General features: G+C 41.1%; 1 protein-coding gene across 2 annotated transcripts in view; it reads left to right on the forward strand.

Annotated features, from left to right (window-relative positions):
• The window catches only part of VSTM2B (V-set and transmembrane domain containing 2B), a 141,965-nt gene that overhangs the window by 118,226 nt on the left and 1,381 nt on the right, over positions 1-22,358 (forward strand). The window lies entirely within an intron of this gene.

Consider the following 22,358-nt stretch of genomic DNA (forward strand, 5'->3'; position numbering starts at 1 on the left):
ATGGAAGAGAAGGAGATGGAGATTTGTGGCCGGAGGTTTGTGAATTGTATTTTAGACTATGTAAAGTAGTACTACTTTACGCACTCCAAAATGACATTTGTTAATAGGCCTCATAATTTTCAAAATGATTGTTCTTTAGATTTGGCAGAAGGCCTGATGTAATATTTTTACACCATTGGCAAAATTACAATCCGAAGCCCTACATCCCCTGGAAACAGAATCATATTTAATGCTTCAATTGCTTGTAGCAGTTACCCAATATTCCTGTAATAAAAACAATACCTTGTTTTCTTTATTGTATGTCATACCACACATTTTCTGATTCGATGCACTGGATACAATATGTGCTACTATTACCTGATTCAGTGGAACTCAGGCTCAGATTTATACTTTTTAGTGCCGCATTTACGCCGCTTTTTGATGCAAAAATGGCACAAACTTGCAAAATACAATTGTATTTTGCAAGTTTGTGCAGCTTAGGCATCAAAAAAATGATGCAATTGCGGTGCTAAAAAAGAATAAATATGGCCATCAATTTGTAAACTGCAGAAATCTGCAGTTCTGAATTAGCCTTGCTGTGATTTGAACTTGTGCATTTCGGATCTCTGTGTGACACAACAGTGAGCATTTCATTCATGAGCCATCTGGCATCCTATGTTGCACCTGTGGCGACTGGCAGTGTTTTTGAGGGGCTGCAGGTGAAAACTTAGAGTACGTTATCCATTTCTTAGCAACGATTTGAGGTCTGGTTGGTAGGTGGATACCTTGTCATTTGTAGCTATGGTAGAAGGTTCATTTGGTGACAGACTCCACTTAGCAGCCCGGACATCAATTTATGTATGATCAAAATTACTTTTGTAAAAATGTACAGATATGTGATTCAATGTTTATGCCAGCAGCGTTATAGCTGCGGCCAGAGTTTTATTAGACAGTAGTTTTTTTAATTTCACTGAATGGATTCAGGGTTCTATTTTATCTAGTTTGATGTTGTCCATAAGCTTTGATTGGCTTTAAACGTGGCACTGTTGTAGAGTGATAGCTGTTTTGTATACAGCAGTCTGCAATTGAAGTAGTATTGTACATAATTAGTTTTCCAAGCTATACTTTCCATTTAGAGATCTGAATTGTTTTATGTGTAACAGGTTATAGTATGTTAATAGCGTGAAGTGACTGGAGCCAACGTATTATGTCTTATGGTCACAAATGTGAAGAAACAGCAATAACAGATATATTTAGGTGTCTAGGGGACCTGTTATGTGTAGGGATCTGCAGTGCTTAATAACAAAGAACTTTAACCAAAGAGGTTATGGATTCTTTTATAGCAGTTAACCAGTCATGATTTTATTTCTTTCGAGGTTACAGTGATTAAATGAAATAGGATCTGTCATGGTCTGGCCAGTGTGTTAGAACACTGTCTGTGAGGATCATCTATCTGTTGAAACTCAGTCAGAAATATACATAGATGTATTTTTCTCACCACTTACTCGTCAACCTTCTCATGAAGGCTGAAGCGTTTCCAAACGCTGGAAGGCAAATACTTACTATTTTTCCTGAAACTGTGTACCTAGCTCCTCCCTTATCTTGAGATTTGTAAGCGGACACCTTATCTATCTAGGCATTCAATGTATCCTCCCAAGTAGCAGCTGAGTAAGAGTCTTGTTTTTTTTGGATTTCTTGGAAAAGGCCCCCTATATTGCAAAGAGCCCACATTGTACATGCAGCAAAGTGACTAGGCTTAGTGCATCTTGTAAACTGTGGCTAGGAAAATAGCCTTTTGGGATTTAGAATGTTAAGCAGTTACAAGTAAGAAGCCCTCCATCCACGTCTTCTAGGCATTGCCTAGCAGAAAGAGAAGTTAGCCATTCCACACTAGAGGAGTGAGAGTGGGTAGAAACCAAAACAGTACCCAGGGCACGTTAGGTTATATAAGAATGGAGGATGTGACTCAGGGACAGGGGATTGCAACTAACAAAGGTCAAGGTTACTATTAAATTTTCTTTGATTTTTGTTACTTGAGAGGTTTGAAAATAGGGAAAGGAATAGCTGTACAAATATGAAAATTAGATTTCACTCTTTCCCTAATAAACTGTGGGTTTGGAATTCAATGTTGTTTTTAATATCACATATTATGTCAGAAAGACCTCTACTCACAAAGCAAATTGTCAGACTACTATATTTTTGGTTCTTCTATATGAAAGGAATGCCAACAAAAATTCTGTCTGATATGTATTGTAACTTTTAAAACTAAAATTAACCTTTCACATGTAGTTTACCCACAGTGACTTTATAACTCATTATAATCAATGTGAATTATTAAAATGAATGTATTACATATGTATCTTTGGAATATATATAAACATGTATATATGTTTTCATTGGAGGTCAAGCTTAGATATTGATACATGAATGCATTTCTAGTTTATGTCTGTGTTCTTTGTAAACCATTAGATATTTTTGAAGGTGGTCTGTCTTCAATATCCATGAAGCAGCAAAAGACTTATTCAGGAAGTAATACTGACATATTCTCTGTTTAATTTTGGTCTTGAGAATGGACCATTGTACAGGGTGTAACTCATGAATCACCATGGCAAATGGAATAGTAAAATACAAACAAACATTCTCAATGGTCGAGTGCAGCATGTTCTTCGGATGGTGGGAGATCTGTTCTGATATACTGATGGGAGCATCTTTGCTGCCATATTTAAAGGGGCTAAGCTCTCCAATTACAAGCGTTTTTGCAGACTCTTATGTATTTTACTTACTAAATCATAAAATAGTGATTCTGAATTTATAGTTAAATCGCAGTTTCCATTGAAACAGTGTTCTTGATTTCTTAATGACTTTAAAGAAGTTTGACAAGTTTGCAAAAAGTGACATTTCCATTTCAATTTCCATATGAATCTCTGCTCTCTGAACAGAAAAAATGTTGAGCAGTATTATACCATCCTTGGCATGAAAGTAGACATTTATACAAGGAGCTGCCTTTGCTTACTTTGGTGGATATCAGTTTAGTATTTTTTGAGAAATTAGCTTTTAAATATTTTAGGGTAGACTTGAAAGGGTTAAAAGTTAAAGGGATCCGGACCATTTTTCTGTGAATGATCCACTAAGTGTCTGCAGTCTAAATTAAAAAAAATAGTTGAATCATATGGATGAGGAAGATTTACTTTTCTTCATCTATTCCTGGCCCATGAACCGAAAGCCAGGTACACTAACAGGCTTCTGATTGGCTGGCAGCCACGGTGAAATATCTGTTGTGGGTTACCATTACAAAATGCAGGGCTTGGTCCCGCCAGCCAGAAAAAAATGAAAGGAGCCATAACAGGCCTGAATGAGCATCGCAAGACACCCTGACTCTGGTTGGGACGCCACGCAAGGGACCCCATAAAATTAAACAAATGTACATTTGGTCATGGTGTTTGCAAACACAAAGCAGGTTTTTGTACAAGGTCCACAAACCCTGGCTTTGGGTCTGTGAACCCGCACATACTTGTAGGCCCTTGTTGGGAGATCTGTAGGCTCCCTTCAGGAAGTTCAACAAGGGCCCAAAAGTATGTGTAGGTTTGCAATCAAAAAACGTTGGTCCACAAACCCAGAAAAATAAGCCTCTGCTTGTCTACAAGAAGGCCATGCACAGTGGGGATTTTCCAGTGGGTTGAGAGAGTGCCTTTCGGAAGGACAGGCTGCCCTCAACTGGTTGGATGCACGGCCTGGCCAGGGTCAGGCTTTGCTACCAATCTCCTTTGCACATGGTTGCCTGTTAGATAGGCGCAGGTCTGGGCCTCAAGAGAGGCCATGCACAACAGGTAGGATGTATTTTCATAGGAAGTTGGATGTAGTGTATGATCAAAATAACCCAAATATCCACTTGAAAAAAACAAGCTTATAGCAAAGTAATGGTTATCTCTGCTTATAACACCTTAACATATGCTTGAAAAAGAATCTCAAAAATTCACTTAAACAGACAAAGTTAGAGAACTGTTATGGTTACAAATTAAAACAATTCCATATTCTCTAGACAATTTAAGCATATTATTTTCCTATATAAGTTTGTCCTCTGTCCCAAAGCTAAACATGTTTTTCTATCATCTGTCCAATCCTATGCAAACCTATATTAACCCCACATATTTCACTAGTAGCTCTTCATTGATACCAAATAGCAGAGAGGAAAGCAAGCCATCCTGTTTTGTGTCTCAATCTATATAGAAAGATCTAGAAGCTGCAGTATTTCAAATGAGATTTTCAATTTGAAAAGTAGTACACATTCAATAAAATGGTAGATTTCCACATTTTCCAGATACGAAACTAGTTCTGCATAACAGGCTGAAGTGAGATGTTAAACAAAAGGGTGTAGCTAAACTATGATAGGACATTGTGTAATGAAGGGCTAAAGCTGCCAGGCATAAATGAAAATAGTCACTTAATGTTTCAAGCATTATTAGCAAGTTAAATGTCTCTAGATGCCTCGAAGGTTTGGAAAGGAAAGCATTGCATTTCGAAAAATGTTTCTTAAATTGACTTGTCAGTCCAGGAAAGGAAGATGATTTCTATAAAAATAGGAAATTCATTTTGAAAACTTTTTCTAACATTAGAAAGAAAACTGAAATTAGAAACCACACCCCCTGTAATCTACCAAAGGAATCATAGGGGTGGCTAGTGAGCCACTAACCAGCCTACTATTTGTGGGAAGTAAAGCCATATTTGCTTTGTCTTCATGTGGCCACATGCAGCAGTAGAAGTGCATCTGCACTTCAAGGCAAAGCAGGTAGCGATTCATGTAACCATTCTAGCTGATATTCAAAGGCTAAGTAGACACCAAAGGTGGATGTTTTAGAACATAGACTGAAGCCCAGGGCACATATGTTCATGCTAGAAATGTATGCAATCTTTCATTTATTTCTATTTTTTTTACACTTCTAGAGATAACTGGATAGGTGTTGACCCATTGTTCTTGCCCTCTCGTAAATCCATCCATGTTACTGGTGCAAAATGGGTGTCCAGTTGTGTTTGGTCAGATGGTTCGGCCACAGAAAGTACTGAAAAACTACTTTGTGTGGCAGTGGGGGTGGTAATTGTGATGGTTCGCTACAGAGGAGATATTCCTGCACTCTTGTTTCCCTATCTGCAAAACGGACAATGTGGGAAAGCCTCTGAATTTTAATTACACTTTTATGAAGGGACAAAATTGTTGTCTGTTAGATTACTGTCCACAGATTAAAGTTACTGGGAGTATTTTATACAAGTACTAGCCAAACTGAAGGAAACTAGAAGCGTAGCCTGGTTTTAGTTAGCATAATGAGCAGTTTAAATAGGGTGTGATTCTAACTGCTTTTGATCACGTGTTAAAGGGGTAAAGGAAAGGACACGTTTTGGAAAACATAAAATGTATAACTATAAACTAGTGTAAATAGCAAAAGCCACATCCTTCCATTTGTAACTTCTAGTGGCCACTGCCGAAACTCCTTTTGTGTGATTCAGATATTTTCCAACCACTTATTGTCCTTTTTTGAATCCAGAGTAACAAAACACTAGGATTTCATAAGGGAAAATCCCAAATGGTGCCCTACATTCAAGTTCACCTACCTCATCTACAGGTAACCATGTTCATGGGTTTTAAGTTTGAAAACCAAAAATATTGATTTCCATAAAGATCCATGTCAACAATAATTTAGCAAGTAATTTCTTCTTCACTCTTATTCTTGTCAACCAGAAATCCCTGAATATATATTTTTAAAACAACCTAGTTACAGACATCTAAAAAAAGCACATATCACCCCTTTCTGATAGAATCCACTGCTGTTGCTAAAGGTGCAAGCCTACTGCCAGTTAATCTCAAGGACACTTGTATCCTAGCAAAAAATAAGCTAGCTACTCCTGTGTCTCTAACCATGATTCAGAGTGCAGTAAATGGTAGAAACGGATGTGAAAATAGGACCTTCCCATCCATCAAATCAAAGGCCGCCATGGAGAGTATAAATATTACTGTTTTACAAGAAATAATGAGGCAGCCAACCTGTAAAGTGGGCGTACGTTTGGCTGCATCACATTAATTCTCCAGCTACACAAGCAACAAAATGACACTGTGGCAATTCTACCCTCTAGTTAGTGGTGACATGCAATATGCACCTGAGGTTTTTCCAATCATCTCATGTATTGAGCTTCTGCATGTGTTGATTTGCTCAATTGATATCAAGGATCTGTATGGGTTAATTCGCTCAATTGATCTTTTACTTTTGTCGGAAAAATGAAATGACGTATGGAACTGCTAACACGTCCCTTTCTGAAAATTAATACACATTGGGACTCGTTTTAGGCCAATGAATCTTTTGACCCTGTTGAGAGACAACTTAGGACGAGATAGCTAATCAGCATGTCAATCAATACGTCAATAATATAATCAATATTTATCACAATAATACATTTAACTTTAGTCAAAGACATTAATCAAACTCAAGACACCACCATGACCTTGCAGTCATGAATAACCACACCAGTTTAGTATGAATTTAGTGATATTTATTCCCTATTGGTTACAATACTACAAGCAAATGTATTAGTCTCAAAACCAAGCAACATAATAGTATAGTCACAATATGGTAATTCTGATAAGATTTCATCAAGGCAAGAATCACAAACATTAGAATATAACACAATGTGAACATAGACTATCATTAGCAGAGTATATCAGCGCATTGTTCAACAAAGCATAGATTCAGTCATTTGTCAGTTTGCGTCAGTTTTAGTGAACCCCTGACCTAACCTCTAATTAGCAATGGCATGTTGGGCTTCATGCAAAACAATTTCGTAACACCAATTTGGAAACCATCTAACTATGGCTCCTGCCAAAAGAAAAGCAGTTGGTACCTAGAAAGGAAAAGCAAACAGACAATCATAATTTCATTGTCATATAGTTACCCTCCAAGTTTGGTCAGCAATCAAGCTCTGTCTTCGTCTTCAGGACATCAGTCGATTCGCCATCAGGAATTCAGCTCCAGGAAAAGGGGTACTTCCCTCATAAGGAGGTAAAGTGTAAATGGGGAAGCTAAGGACAAGGATGGTTCTAAATAAAATCAGCAAAGTCACTAGGCAAAGTGACAAAGTCTCTTGATCATATCAAATCGCAACAGCATCTCCCTAACTAACTAACTCATTTCCGTGTGTCAAGGGTTTTTTATCCCTTTTCTATTGTACATTCCCCTAAAATCTAATTGGATAAGGGGTTGCACCCCCCTATATATAACCAATTAAAATCACATTAAGTCATCAAATTTTGTCACCGCACAACATTTCCCATGTATTTTATTGGTGCTTATGATTGACATCTTTAGCGGGTGGTGTGTCCGGTATGATTTCATCGTCTTGGGGTCCTTTGCACATCTTCTGTCAGTGGCTCCATTGTCCGTACCGGTTTAGGCGACCTTGTTAATTTACACTGTTGCATTTAGTTAAAAATGTTACTATAGGCAGGGTGAATTTCATGAGAACGGATCCACTACAGTTACATTCAGCTTCTAGCTTTTGGAAAAAAACAAGAGTTCATGTCCTTTAGGATGTCAGCACACTGCACGTTAGAAAAATACATTTAATATGAGAGTCAGGCAGCTAGGCCTCAACTCATACTAACTAAGGCCTATTGCTTTATTAGCAAGAATCTAATACATTTAGCCTTTCAACATTAATGTAAAATCACAATTTTAATATACATTTCACCATTATTGGTCAGTTTCATTAGTCCCCGTATAAATTGGCGGCCACTCCATGTGGTCACATTTCAAGTGCACGTTTTAGCAAAACATATTAATACAGTTTTTATGCGACATTATTATCCATTAGTTCATAAACATTTCATGTTAATATAGCTACGCTCTCTCAAAGCCATTATGTATTATCTCTGCCTTTTGTTTATTTCTGGAGAAAGCACATTTTCTCTGACTTAATACTACCCACACTGAGCTCTTTGGACAATGACAGAAATGTTAGTCTATCTGTGTGTCACTCAAACATCTAGATGTACTCAGTGCAAAAAGAAAAGAATTGTGCTTAATCTTTTATTTTTATCTAACCTTCTATTTTGAATAAATTAAGTTTTCAAGGATTCCTTCAAGGCAAACATTGAGCTAATAAGAGACCAGGTCATTGTATAGCTAGATTATTGCAATTTGTTCTACACTAGCCTCCCAATTTCCTAATCTATAAGTTTCAGACACAGGAAAATCACTACATATAATTTAGAAAGCTATGGTTGGAAAACATTCAAATAATTTCAATAATTAACATTCAAGCATCAAAAGCAAATCATCATGTTTCTGTATGGGGCTGCAGGATCTGGAACTTAAAAACAGCACAGAGAATATTTTTATCACTCAAACCATTCGAATAAGCTGTGTAAGGTGCATATGTTTGCTAAAATATAGGTGGTCATTTTGACATTGGCCGTAAAAACCTCCTACTGCCGCACCGATGGCCGCCAAAATTCCACCACAGTGGCTACCATACGTCTGCCATATTATGAGCACTGCCAGACTTCCGCCACAAGAAGGGTGGAAATCTGGCAGCATTGTGGCGGACGGTGGTAAGGTGGTGCTGCTACCACCAACACCGCCAAGCCAGTAGGACGCCGCCAGCTTTATTATGACAGATAATACAGCCTGGCGGTGTTCTGCTGGCGGGGTACTGCTGGTGTTAGCAGTGTCCCTTCCCGTTCCCTGCCGGAAGACCGCCTCACTCAAGGTAAGGCGGGCTTGCAACAGGGGAGAGGGGTGGGAGGGTTAGGGGTGTTGTGTGTGTGTGTCTGGGTGTGTGCATGAATGTGTGAGTCAGTGTGTAAATGTGTCTCTGTGTGTTGTGTTTTTTGCGTGGGTGTATATGCATGTGAGTGAAAGCGTCTAAAAATGGTGAAGTGAGTGCTTGTCTGCATGTCAGTGTGATTGTAAGAATGGGTGCGAGCTTGTCTGGAAGTATGCGTGTATGAATGCATGTATGCCAGAGTGAGTGATTTGGTGTATGCATGGCGCGAGTCTGCAGTTGTGTGCACGTATTGGGGTGTGTTTGTGTGTGTGATGATCAGAGGGGGTGGGGGTGTGCATGATGATCGGAGGGAGCAGGGGTGTGTTTGTGTTTGGATCGGGGGTGGGGGGTTAGTATGTATATGAGGGGTGGGGGTCTTTGGATGGAGGAGGTATCAGGTGTGTGTTGGGGGTGGGGGAGCCACCTACCAGTGATAGGGAAGGAATTCCCTGTGACTAGTAGGGCCTACCGCCATGGTTTTTGTGGCGCTGCTAATGCCACAAAAACCATGGTGGTAGGCAGGCGTATAATGCCGCCGGTGGTACTATCCCGGCCACCGGACTGGTGATTGATATGTCCAGCCCTGCGGCTGATACTGCCATGGCATTATGAGTGGAGAAGTGGCAGGTTGGCTGCAGCCAACCCGCCATTCTCATAATCTGGCAGCATATACCTCCGGCCTGTTGGTGATACTACCGCCACATTAACACTCGTCAACAGGGTCATAATGACCCCCATAGTGACCAAAGAACACAGGATAGGGAACAAGCCCAGCATCTTGGCCAAACTCAAGCCTATGTTATGTCATGTTATGTAATGTCATTTTGTAATAGTTATATTGGAAAAGGGAGGGTGCTCTGTTGTTCGGGGATCAGGAAATGAAATGTCTGTGCTGGCTTTTTTGATGTGAGCAGCTTTCAAAAGAAGTGGTGCTTATGATGTGCATTGTTTTACATAAAAGAATCATGTTAGCCCCCCAATGAACATCTAGTGGGTCATAGCAAGGATCTTGAGATCAACCCCCTGCATGACTACAATATTACTAGAATCTAGTGCCAGGAATATTGACCTAGAGAAATGTTGTCCCTTCCTCTCAGACCTGTGAGCTGGCGGGCTGGACAATTCTGGAGACTCTAATGATGAATTAAGAGTTGCGAACTTTTGTTGCGTCGCTGACGTCCAGCCCAACTTGGCTTTCCGAAGCTGCCTCAGAAGGGCAGAATGTGCATTGGCACAAGAGCAGGTCAGACCAGGGGAGAGGGGGTGGGCTGCAATCTCTCCTTATGGGGGAATTCTGAGTCGGAGAATTCCCTCTGCAGGAACATATCCTACCCAAGCTAAAATGGCTGCCTTGCTTTCTTCACTTACCAGTCTGTCCCAATCCAAAATGGCGTAACCCATTAAAAAAAAATGCAATTTCCTGTTTCCACAGTATATAAGGGAGCCAATCCTTTTCATCTGGCATCCAACGTTTCCTAGTGTTAGGTGTGCTTCCTCACTCTCGATTCCTGTCCAGGAAATATTGTCTTTTCAGGAGTTCTTGGTTTCCTGCGCTTCCAGACCATCTCTCATGTCTCCTTGTCTCCTTTTCCATGCTGTCTTGCTCTGATATCCCTGCTACCAGAGTCTTCCTGTCACCTGGATGTTTTTTGCCCTGGGGCGTTTTTCTCCATCAGGTGCTACTTCCTGAAGGTGTTATCTGCTAGGGGCTACCTAGTGTTGGTGGCATTGTGGCTACTGGAAGGGGTCGCACTTATCTCTGGCAGATGAAGACAGTAAAAAACGGGGCCTTCCACCTTACTTGTTGTCGACATTGTCCAGATGGGCGTCCAAATTCTGACAAGTTTAATATCTAGAGCAGTGGTTCCCAACCTGTGGTCCGAGGACCCCTGGGGGTCTGCGAAGCCTCCTCAGGGGGTCCGCGACTGCTTAGAAATTCAAATAATATTAACACATTAGGTCCCCAGCTTTCAGTAATGACTTGGTGGGGTGGTCCCCGGACTTCCATAATGTTCAGTGGGGTCCCTGGGATCCAGTAATTATAAAGTGGGGGTCCACAGAAGTCAAAAGGTTGGGAACCATTGATCTAGAGAATGCATGCAGTAGTAATGTAGTACTGAGATTCTATAGGATATATATACAGGGATTCAAAGTGTACACAAACCAGCAAAATAAAAATGAACAATGGCACAGGAGTTGTTCTCTCTATGTTGATTTGCCTCCTAAGATTCTGCTGGCACATGTATGGTGGCATTTCAACACTCCTGTTGATAATCAAACTGAATCTTCGTTAGGTCGAAGGCATTATTTCATTAGTATATGTCACCCTTCATAACGGTACATGTTGTAGCATAGACTATCAATGGTGGTGGATAAATCCAGGAGAATACTTCCTGTGAGCCCATGTGCAGAATTCTATAGGCAGGCTCTCGCTGCATCTTGCCCTCAGTCTTGAGTACTGATTAAATCAGGCTACTTACTTAAATAAATCTTTGAAACGAGGTTGAGCACCATTAGCTAGAATTTTGGTTTTCATCAGATTCAGTTTTAGTTAATTGATACAGTTAAATTGGTGTTGATCTACTTTGACAGATCTTCCTTACAGTCACTATGCTCACTTTTCATTAAAATGTATGCCAACTTTAATATAGTGCCAAAATGATCAAATCTAATGCCTTTACTTTTCAAAGTATACTTTCAGCCTTTGATTCTTTGTTTGGTAAAACTGTTTGGTTGTTTTCTTTTCCATGACCACTATTGTCATTTTCTTTCAGTCGGGTGTGTGTGAAGTCACAGCACTTTCTTAGTTGACAACCAAGACGCATATATGGCAACACTTCCTCTTTGTTAAGGGTAGTGGTTTAATAGCATGTAGTGGAGCAAAACTTAGAATAGTCTTAAAAGTGTTATAAAAAGACACAGGCCCATATTTATACTTTTTGACGCAAACCAGCACCGGCGTTGGTTTGCATCAAACATTTTACTGCCTTCTAACGCCATTCCTAAGCGCCACACTGGCACCTTATTTAAGGAATGACGTTAGTCGGCGCTGCGGACTGGTCAAGTAAAAAAATTTGACTTAAACCAGGCAGTAGCCGCGTAGGGAAAAATGGGGGTTGTGGGTCAAAAAATGGTGCAAGTCAGGTTTGAGGCAAAAATCATGCCTCAAACCGGACTTGTGCCATTTTCTGACGCACAACCCCCATTGAAATGGCTCCTGTCTTAGAAAGACAGGGGTCATGCCCCCTGCCCAATGGCCATGCCCAGGGGACTTCTGGGCATGGACATTGGGCATAGTGGCATGTAGGGGGGGGGGCAAATTAGGCCCTCCTATGTCACTTTAGAAAAATTCTTACCTCAACTTACCTGTACTTACCTGGGATAGGTCCCCCATCCAGGGTGTCCTCCAGGGGTGGGCGAGGGTGGCAGGGGGTGTCCCTGGGGGCAGGGAAGGGCACCTCTGGACTCCTTCCATGGTCAGAGACCATGGAAGTGAGCCCACAGGCTGTGCGCTGTTTTTTAAGGCCCGCCCTCTCCTGTGCGTCAAAATGACACGGGAGTATCAATAAGGCGCACAAGGTTTAAAGTCATTTTTTGGTTGGGAACACCTACCTTGCATGTCATTAACGCAAGGAAGTTTCCTGCATCCAAAAAATGACTCACACAGAGGAATTTTGACGTCTGCGGGTGTCAAAGTTTAAATATAGGGCAAGGTTTGCGCCTAATGTGCGTCAACATTTTTTGACGCACATTCGGCGCAAACAGAGTATAAATATGCCCTCCAATTCCTAAAGGAATAGAAATGACTAGAGCATGTAGGAACAACTTTGTCCGTTTTTGACATTTTTCAGTTTCAGCTTTGGTTGTATTGGAAACAGCAGCTTCCTGGTCAGATTAGAGAACCCTCGCTAAGGCCTTAAATTGTGTACAGTAGAGTCTCTGTGCTTCGTCGGGGTCTGGTCACTTTTAAAACTATCAGTTTGTCGCTCCGCAGTATACTACTGAACCACTAGTCTTGATAATGTGAAAATGTTCTGAGAAACATGTATTTGCTATTGATAAAGAAATTGCAGTAACTTTTTACAGAACCAAATAAAAATAGATAACAATGGTTGCCATGGAAAAGAAAACAAGAATTTAACTGTTGATCACCATTGTTTAGAAACTCACCAGTTTTTAATTTATGACCCCAAGCTATATGTTTAGCTTCCGTGTTATGTTGGCTGTACTACACATTGAGAGAAAATTGTTTCTGTAACAAATACTTCAAGGGGCGATCTGTTTGAGGTGGGTGCCACCTTTGCAGTGCCTCATTCCCACTAACAAAACATATATTTGTGACTTTGTTCTCCACATTGACCTATACCATAGAAAAATTGGGCAATTATTAGTAGCCCATCAACACCTAGGTTTGTATCAGTTAACTAAAACTGAATCTGATGAAAACCCAAATTCTAGCTAGTGGTGCTGAACCTCATCCAAAAGATTTATTTATGTAAGGAGCCCGATGTAATCAATACTCAAGACTGAGGGCAAGATGCAGCGGGAGCCTGTCTACAGAATTCTGCAAAGGAGAAACTTTGAAAGTGTGACATTTAAAAAGAGGCAGCCTCGAGGCAGAATAGTTCTGAGAATGTGTCATTTTTTTTGTATAAGGCGACTGTGAACAATAGTTCTTTCTCAGAAGCTTCTATCTCATTTTACTTTTTCATTGCATTGAATACAATTAGCCTCCTCATTTCTCTTAATCTTCTCCATCTGCAGATGAGCTTCGCCACATTTCAATTAATTATTAATTATTGACTGTGGATGATTTGTTGGTGTCATTCAGTTGCAGCTGTTACTGATCAGGCGCCTCTGTGAGGAAATGATTGCGCATTGCCGCCCACACTCCTGTCTGCATGCAGGGCGCGTTTCGTATTGTTGCTCTCTCTTTTCCTGATGAGGAGTGTGTGCATCGACTATAATGATAGATCTTTTCTCTTTTCGTGTAGTTTTTAATTGCTTTGTTTACGCACTAGAAATCTTCCTTATGCATAATGCACAAAGACTGATGGGCAAGCCCCTGTAAGGAGCCAACAAGCTATTAGTGCAAGACGCCTGCAGAGGCGTAGCCAGGAGTGCTAATGAGAGAGAGAATGGTCAGGGGTGACTCTTGCTGGGTCTGAGCCTGCTGCACATATCAGAGTATTTTTTCTCTCAAATCATTCCCGTCGTGCAGAATTGATTCATGTTATATGTTTACCACACGGTCATGCATAAATTCGGCAGTGTTTTAAAATATTTGTACACACGAAATCAGATTTATCTTAGATTTTTTTTTTTATCAATCCTATTATTTGTGCTGCCATGTTTTTAAATGCTCATCCGTGATCCACTGCATAAGCTCCTCCTTATGTTCCCATCCTAAGTGATTACTGCTTATGTCAAATGTATCTGCTGGTATCAACGGTCAGGCAAGACAAACGATTTTGCGGGACCCTGGTAACATGTGCTGAACCCTACCAGTCATGGGCAACTTTTTCGAAGTTAGAAAATGTCCGCATGAAAAGAGAAAAGATGCCAGGTACATCATCTTATACCATCTGTTGACTTTAGCCATATTATCTGATGAATAAGCAGGATACTCTTGCTTCAGGGCCATTAGAAAACACATGCCTGGGAAATAATATCTATTCTCTCCATTCCCTTCTCACTCCCTATGTACAGCATTTCTAAGTAAATTAAAAAATAAATACATACATTTTCCGGAGAGCTCCTGACTTTCCTCCCTCAAGGTCACCTTGTGATTTTGGAAGGATTTGCACTTTGGGTACTTTCAATACATCAACCTCACTTTCGCTATTTGGCCTGTGATCGTTACTCTACTTTGTCTCGGTTTATCTTGGCTTCTCAACGAGGCTAATGCATCAGGTATCCAGGTATTCCTGTATTTTGTATAGCACTATTTATTGCAGAAGCACTTTCAGTGTTGGGTACCAACAAAAGACTACATGCCGCAGTTTAGCGGTGCTTGCTCAAAGTATTCTTCTGATTGTTTTGGGAAAATTAAATAATTTGATGGAGCACCTCAGATTGTGTTTCTGAGGATCTGAGGTCAAACTGGCACTGCTTGAGTGCAACTAGGACTCCTATATTTCTAATGTGAGATGGCTGGTTCTTCCTTCAGTTTGCCTAGTAGCTCTTATGTTACTTGAGTTTGGATGGAGCATCTGGAATTTGCTCAATGTTTCTGGAGGTGTGTTTGCGGTGCTTTGAGGTTCCTTGTGCACAAATTTCGTTTTTTTCCAATTGTCATTATCCAGAAATGTGGAAATGAATCGGCACTTCTAGGGTCGTATTATGGACCGTGCCCCGGGGTTGCAATGGGCATGTGTGTCCTCTTTGTGTGCCCCACGGCATCTTGGTATTAGAAAAAGGGCTGAAGATGCTTGTGCAGCCCTTTCTGTAATACAGATAGTGCTGGTGCACATATAGCACCAGAGCTATCACTAGAGGGTTTTCCCACGTTTGCATGGGGGCATGGTCACATACAAATGAGGGAATCCCTTGGCCTCTGCTCCCGCGCCATATTATAGACACGGGCACAGAAGCATCAAACCTGTCAGAAGGTTCACTGAAAATGTGCCACCTAAACATTGGCACACTGTCAGTGCGCCCCTTGAGGGCAGTCCTCTGGAAGGGAAAAAGGGGGTCCTATGGACCCACCCAGACTTCCCCTTGCAGGCAGGTGCAGTCACTCATTTCACCCACCTACAAGGGGGTCTCTAGCCCCCCTTAAAGGTGCAGGTGGATTGCCGCCAGCACGGTGAAACACTGAGCATCTTTAAAGCAGCTGCTCCGTTCTTCCCTTGAATGCACTATCCCCAGGGAAGCACGAGTTTGTGACTGACCTGGGTGCAGCATATTCAAAGTAATATGGAGCACTTTCTCTGTTTGTACACAGTGCACCTGTTTTAAGGTGCTCTGTGGCCCAAATAGAGAAAGTGCGCCCTATCTATAATAGGGCCTCTGGAATGTATTTGGTACTGCAGGAAATGACCTAACACTGCTCTACATGGGACTTGCTTCTGAAGCGGGATACAGTGGATCCACATGGAGAGTACAATGCTTTATCTAGGGTAAGGATTCCACCCCACGGGTCCCAGGAAATTTGGATTTTCTGGTGATATTTGAAGTGTGACAATGCTTATTCTAATGCTGTGACACACCAGAGGAATCTCATCATGAGCAAATATGCACACAGCTATTCATGCATAAGCATGACTGATAGGAGGTTCGATAGCATGTAGAGAAAGTTAGAACATATGTTTTTAACTTAGGTCTTAAATGGCCAGAACTAATCCTTTTTTGTAGAATTTTGAAAATGAAATAACTGCACTTAAAATTAATTTCAAAAGGAGTCATTGACATTGTCTATGTGTATTCTGAAAGGCCTAGGAGACTCCTGCAATAGTAGGATTTTGACAACCCTGGCTTAGAGAAAAATGATAGTGTTCATAATCCATCAACACTTTTGATATTTTTAGGAGAGTCTCAGACTTTCATGTGTGTAGATTTTGGTGCTTATTGCTCCAAAATCTGCTTGTTATGGTAAATACTGTAATGTTTTCTCCTGTTAAATTATGGCAGGTTTGATGAAAGTTAATATATGATAAAGTATTTACTGCCCATGGTAATTACCAGGTGCGGTAAATAAAACCCAATCTGGAATTCCAATCAACTCTGAATCTAACTAATTGACCACGCTAAGATGAGCCCTTGAGTTTAATGTGATAAAATGTTGGCTATACCAGCTTTGTAAGCATAGAAAATCAAGCTCTCAAAGCATTCTTATATCTGCCCCATGTTTATGGTTGAACCATTTAGATTTTATTTTGCTAAGTAAAACTATGGTTATCAAGTGTCTTGTCAGCAGTCATCCATGCAGCACCATCATTTGAATGATCGTTGATAAGTCATTAGTTAATGTGAGAAACTAGGGCTGATTGCAGAGGCCCCATAACTTTTTGCCCCCATTTTCCACTTTATGCTGGTGTTTTCCTGACTCTGATGGTGCCCTGGGTACTGCTAACCAGTCCCAGGGCCTGTGCTCTGTGTAAAATGGATATGCAAATTAGGCTAATTATAATTGGCTAAGTTAACCTACCTATAAGTCCCTAGTATATGGTAGGGCATGTAGGTTTAGGGACCACAGCATAGGTGGTGCACACCTAGGTGCATTGCTGAGGTGCCCAGTGTCATTTTAAAAGCAAGCCTGCCTTGCTGGCTGCTTTTAAATTAAAGTTATATGCAAATTCGACTTTGGAATTAAAGGTACTTCCAAAGTCTTAAACTACCTTATTTTTACATATAAGTCACCCCTAAGGTGTGCCCTATGTGCCCCTAGGGCTGGGTGCCATGTAACTATAAGCAGGGACTTTATAAAAATAGTTTTTCCCTCATTGAAGTAAATGGCCTTCATAGGCTAGAATGGGCAGACTTTATTTTAAATTTTAAAGTCTCCTTAAATGTTACATACCAAGAATTTGGTATCAAATTGATTGTTATAATAAATCCCACAACTTCCAGTTGTTGGATTTAATATAACTAGTGCAGGTAAAAAGTTTAGACTTTACCTAAAAAGTTGCCAATTTCAGCTCTGCATTGTTTTTGCTGCTGTGCTCTGATTGGCCAGCCTGCAACAGCTTCTGCCAGGCTACTTTAATGAGGTGTGAAGTGGCCTGGCTTCACACAAAGGAATGTGCTTGGGGGAGAGCATCTCCCCTCAGCAGATGGTGAGGCAGGAAGGGGGAGGGCTGCCAAACTGGTCTTCAAAGGCAGAGAAGGACATCTGGAGCACCCAGCAACACCCCCACATCCTGCAACCCCAGACAGCTAGGTGCCCCCTTGATTAGATTAGGAGAGGGCAGGAGAGGGGTGTGTTTATGATTTTTAGCCACACCAGTGGGTGGGCTCAGCCAGATCTCTCCTCCAAAAATCAGATTCATCCATTTTGGATTTTTAGAGACTGTTGCCTTCTGGGATGGATTTTTGCCACACTTCCCAGGAAGTGGTCATCACAGGGGGACGACCCTGTCCCTGATTGGAGAACCAGGGCCCCCCTGCTTTTCACCCAGGAGCAAGGATAAAACTGGCAGACCTGCACCCACGCCTCAGATCCCCTCCAGAATTCAACAAGAAAGGAACTAAAGAAGAAGAAGGACTGCCCTGCTGGACCCCTGGCCTGCACCTGGACCCTGCACTCAGAAAGACTGCACCAGCTGCACACTTGGGCTTCACCACAAGAAGGACTTTGCCTGGCTTCCACTGGTTCAAGGAGGGACTCCCTGTTTGCTACAGGTGAAAAATTGCCTTCCAGAGTCCCCTGCACCCACTCCTGAAAAAGTGACCAGCTGACCACTGTCCAGTGGCCAAAAAAGAGTTTGCGCCAGGTGTATTCTGGGAGTTGAAGTCCGCACTTCCCAAGGACCATCACAGAACTTCTGGACCCTTGGGGTGAGCTGTGGACCCCAAAAGAACCTTAAAAGAACATCTGGGTGAAGCCCCAGAAGTTTGGAAAAGATTGGAGAATTTTTGAAAAAATGCTCCATGAAGTGACCGACCCGACGCGGATATTCTAGCCGGCTTGCCTCAACCGCGACCCGGCCTGACTTCGTGGTTCGTCCCGGTAAAGAAAAACATCCAAAAAAGAGACTAAGTCCGAACGTAAAAAGTTGACCGGGACCTCCCAGCCATCGTATCCGAGAAGGGCTCCATGGACGTCGGATCAAGATCCAGGTTTACCCCGGTCGAAGGATTTTCATCTCGAAAAAACGACTAAGTCCGAAGGTAAAAATCACCACCGAGGAAACCGACTTCGCGTATCCGGACAAGGGCTCCAGGAGGTCGGATTCAACTGGCAGGTTCGTCCCGGGGAAGAAAAACATCAAAAAAGAGACTAAGTCAGAAGGTAACTTTTTAACCGAGGCCTCCCGCGACTTGTAGCCGAGCAGGGCTCCATCGCGGTCGGCCTGAAAGTTTGACTTTGCCCCGGTCCTGGTGCAACCAGATGACCCGATTGGCGCTTTTTGTTTCTAAGCGCTAGAAAATAATAATACTTTAAAAATTCATATCTCCGGTTCCCCTGAACCGATTTTAATCGTTTTTGTGTCGTTTTAAAGATAAAAATATAAGCTATTTTTATAAATTGGTTTTGGATTTTTAAACTGTTTCCTGTGGTTTATTTAATTACTGTTTTGTGATATTTGAATGCTTTACACTTTGTCTCCTAAGTTAAGCCTTGACGCTCGATGCCAAGCTACCAAGGGTAGAGCTGGGATTAATTTACTGAGACCTAACTGTACCTATGTGGAGGTTAGTGGCTTGTTGCTAGGTGTAGGTACCTACCTGCCCTACCAATAACCCATTTTCCAACAGTTAAATATAATTGTTAAAAAAGGAAACTAATCTGCAGAATTAGGCAGGCATTGGTTGGAATAAATACAAACTTCTCTGTCACTGTCTGGTCAATAATTAAAAGTTTAAAAGTAGATGGGTTTTATGTAAAATGCTTCTTTTAGTGTATATGCAGCACCTGATATTGGAGGAATGGTTTTGGGAACTGAGAATTCTTGGAATGCCAGTTTCACTGATTGGGTTTAAGGTTTTTTTTTTAATTAAGTACAAGGAGACCTGAAGATTTTTTCCACTGCAGCAAATGTTTAAAGTAGTGCTAAGAATGTGATTATCTGTTATTTGTTGACACCCAGTGTGCCAGCAAATGATGTTTGTCCTACACCACTGCATGATTGGATAAAATCTCGATTCTACTTAACACATCCCGGTGTTTTTCAGTACTCTCCTTTGTTAAAAATAGAATTCAAGGATAACGCGATGGCTCTACAGGTTCATGGTTTTGGTATACTTCATTTAATAGAAGTAATATGCATTTTTACTTTGAGAAGATGCATATATCATTTCACAGTCCTACCTGCCTCATGTCCCAGGGCCTAGGATGGAGCCTGCCAGAAGAACCTAACCAGCCCTGGGGGCCTGCTGCCTTATGTGGTGGTCCGACTTGTTGCCCAGGTACTCTCTCAATTTCTGGACCAATCACCCCTTAACACCATTCTCTTCGTGTAGTACCCATGTGGTAAGGTGCCAGGTTTCCCCACGGCCAGCAACAGGAAACAGAACTCCCCTATTCAACTCTTAAATATTCGGGAGCCTCCTTGAGCACTTTCAGGGGGCCTTTTCTCAAGGGTTAGTCCCCTGTGGGGCACTGCAGCACGAGCTGCTGCTATCTTCAACATTTTCTTTCAACATCCCTCGATGAACTCATCTATGTAACTAATCTTTCTCTCTGCAGACTTCATCTCTTTCTCTAGGAAGGCTTTATGCGTGCCTCTCCATCTGCCTAGTCAGTCCTACTTATGCATCACATATACTGAAACCAGACCCTTCCAGGCCATGTATAATGCACTTCCACCCTAGAGAACATACACCCAGGGCAAACTCAGCCCTGATAAGTGCACTCATCTGTGACCCAATGCGATTCACTCCAAAACAGGAGGCCATTTACACATGCCAGCTATAACCTTTAAATATGTAATGCACAGGACTGTTCGCTACTGCTGCATGACAGGTAAAGTTATTATTTAATTTACCATTATGAATAGGGTACTATGCTTTTAAATGTTTTGCCCTAATTCAGGAAGTCCTAGTGCAGAAAGTCAGACTTTTAGTCACGTGGGATTACCTCTATTTTTTGGTGAAATTTCATTTAGAATCACAGCATATTGTTAAAATCTACCTTAGTCATCAGTGGTGCTGGAATAATTTTAAGAGCGGGCCACTGCTATCACTGTTACATTACTGAAGCCACAGAGATCGGGAAAAATCAAAGCATCAGACAAACAACAGGTACAGCAAATGAGCCATGTCAGTTTAGCAAGAGAGTGGTAAGGTTGTGGCATGTAGCCAGTGGTGCTTTTTGGAGCACAATGTTGATAACATTTTACTGAATCATGGTGTGGTAGTGCACTGTTGTTTACAGACAGCATATTTTCCAATAAAATGGCAGCAAACGTGGCACTAATATGAGGTTTGACTGCTAAACCCATATAGCGCACAAACAATGTGTGGAAAACAGGTTTTAGCGAATATGTATCATTTGCACATCAATTAATAAAGTGTCTTGATCCTTTTAAAATCTTTGTTTCTATCACACTTGAGATTTAGAAAAAAAGCAGTTGTGCTTTCCTAACTACTGCTAAGTTTTAAAATGTTTGTACACTTCATTAAAGTGTATTTAAATGTTGTGTGTTAGAACAAAAATTTGATCCTACAGCTTTTCCTTTCACACACCCTGTACCCCTAGTAAGACTCTCATATAGTTTACTTTAGAAGAATCTGTTAGTTTTCAGTCGGAGAAAAAAAGCATGCATAAATCCCCATGTTAAAAGTATAAGCAGCAGCTTGTCAGAAGACATGGCCTCACATTTGACCTCTGTCTTAGAACACATAGCAAATGTGACAAGATAAAAACTAAAATTAAAGGCATCTTTACTGCTCATTCATTGGCTGAACTCCCGAATTTTTATTTTGGGGGTGCTGCAGCACCCCCTCATCCATACTTTGAGCACCTATGTCAATCATAGATTGTCAAGCCTACTTCTAATAGTAAAGGTTACAATGTGGCAATGTCACCACAATTTTAAAATGTCTGCTTCTGATTAATGCCCTTGATCGGGGTATAAATCTCCAATTCTAATCCTTGTGGTGAGGAATAGGAATTGTTCCTTGCAAGTGGAGTGTTTATGGAGTGGAATAGAACATTGGTGTGCAAGTACTTTCAGAATCATGACTTTATTCTGGTTCTAACATAGCAGTGGATTCTGCACTTACGTACTGTATGGTTAGCTAGCAGTTCGTGTATGTACTCTAATCACAAAATAGCAGTAGCCCATGTATATTACATTATTGACTTATAGATAAGCAAGTAATTGTTAACACGTTCAATCTTAGTCATAGAACAACATTAACCTACAAGGCAAATTCAACTTACCTAGCCATCTACCTATGGAAAGGAACATCTTAATATGTCCAAGTCAAAGACAAAGCAATACCAGTGGCTAAGATGAAGTTTAGAAGGTCAAAAATCATTCAATTCGTGCAGCACACCAATGTTAATTTATTTTTGGGGTTTCTTCATGTTCTTTGGTGATTTCAGCATTAACTAGTAACAATATACTTTTTGACAGTTCAACATAAACAAGTATTTACTGTCATGTTTTTTCAACTTGGGTACACAGTTATCAATGTTGGATGCTCTAACCTCAAATAGTGAATCTAATGTGTTGGCCTAATGTGTCCTGTGGCGGGAAGCTTTTTAGAAGGAGTAAAATTTTCAAATGTTCTTACAAGTGCTCAGTGGTTTGGGTGGACGGGGTGAGAGCAAGACTCACAGGAGTAATGTTTTCATTCTACCAGTTTTTCAGCATGTTAGGCTGGGATACCCTAATAGCTATGCTGGTAGTTTCAGAGAGCCTTTCCATGCAGGAATATAAGGAGGCCTTTGGGTCTAGAGC

Source organism: Pleurodeles waltl, chromosome 12 (assembly GCF_031143425.1).
Source record: "Pleurodeles waltl isolate 20211129_DDA chromosome 12, aPleWal1.hap1.20221129, whole genome shotgun sequence".
Taxonomy (NCBI): Eukaryota; Metazoa; Chordata; class Amphibia; order Caudata; family Salamandridae; genus Pleurodeles; species Pleurodeles waltl.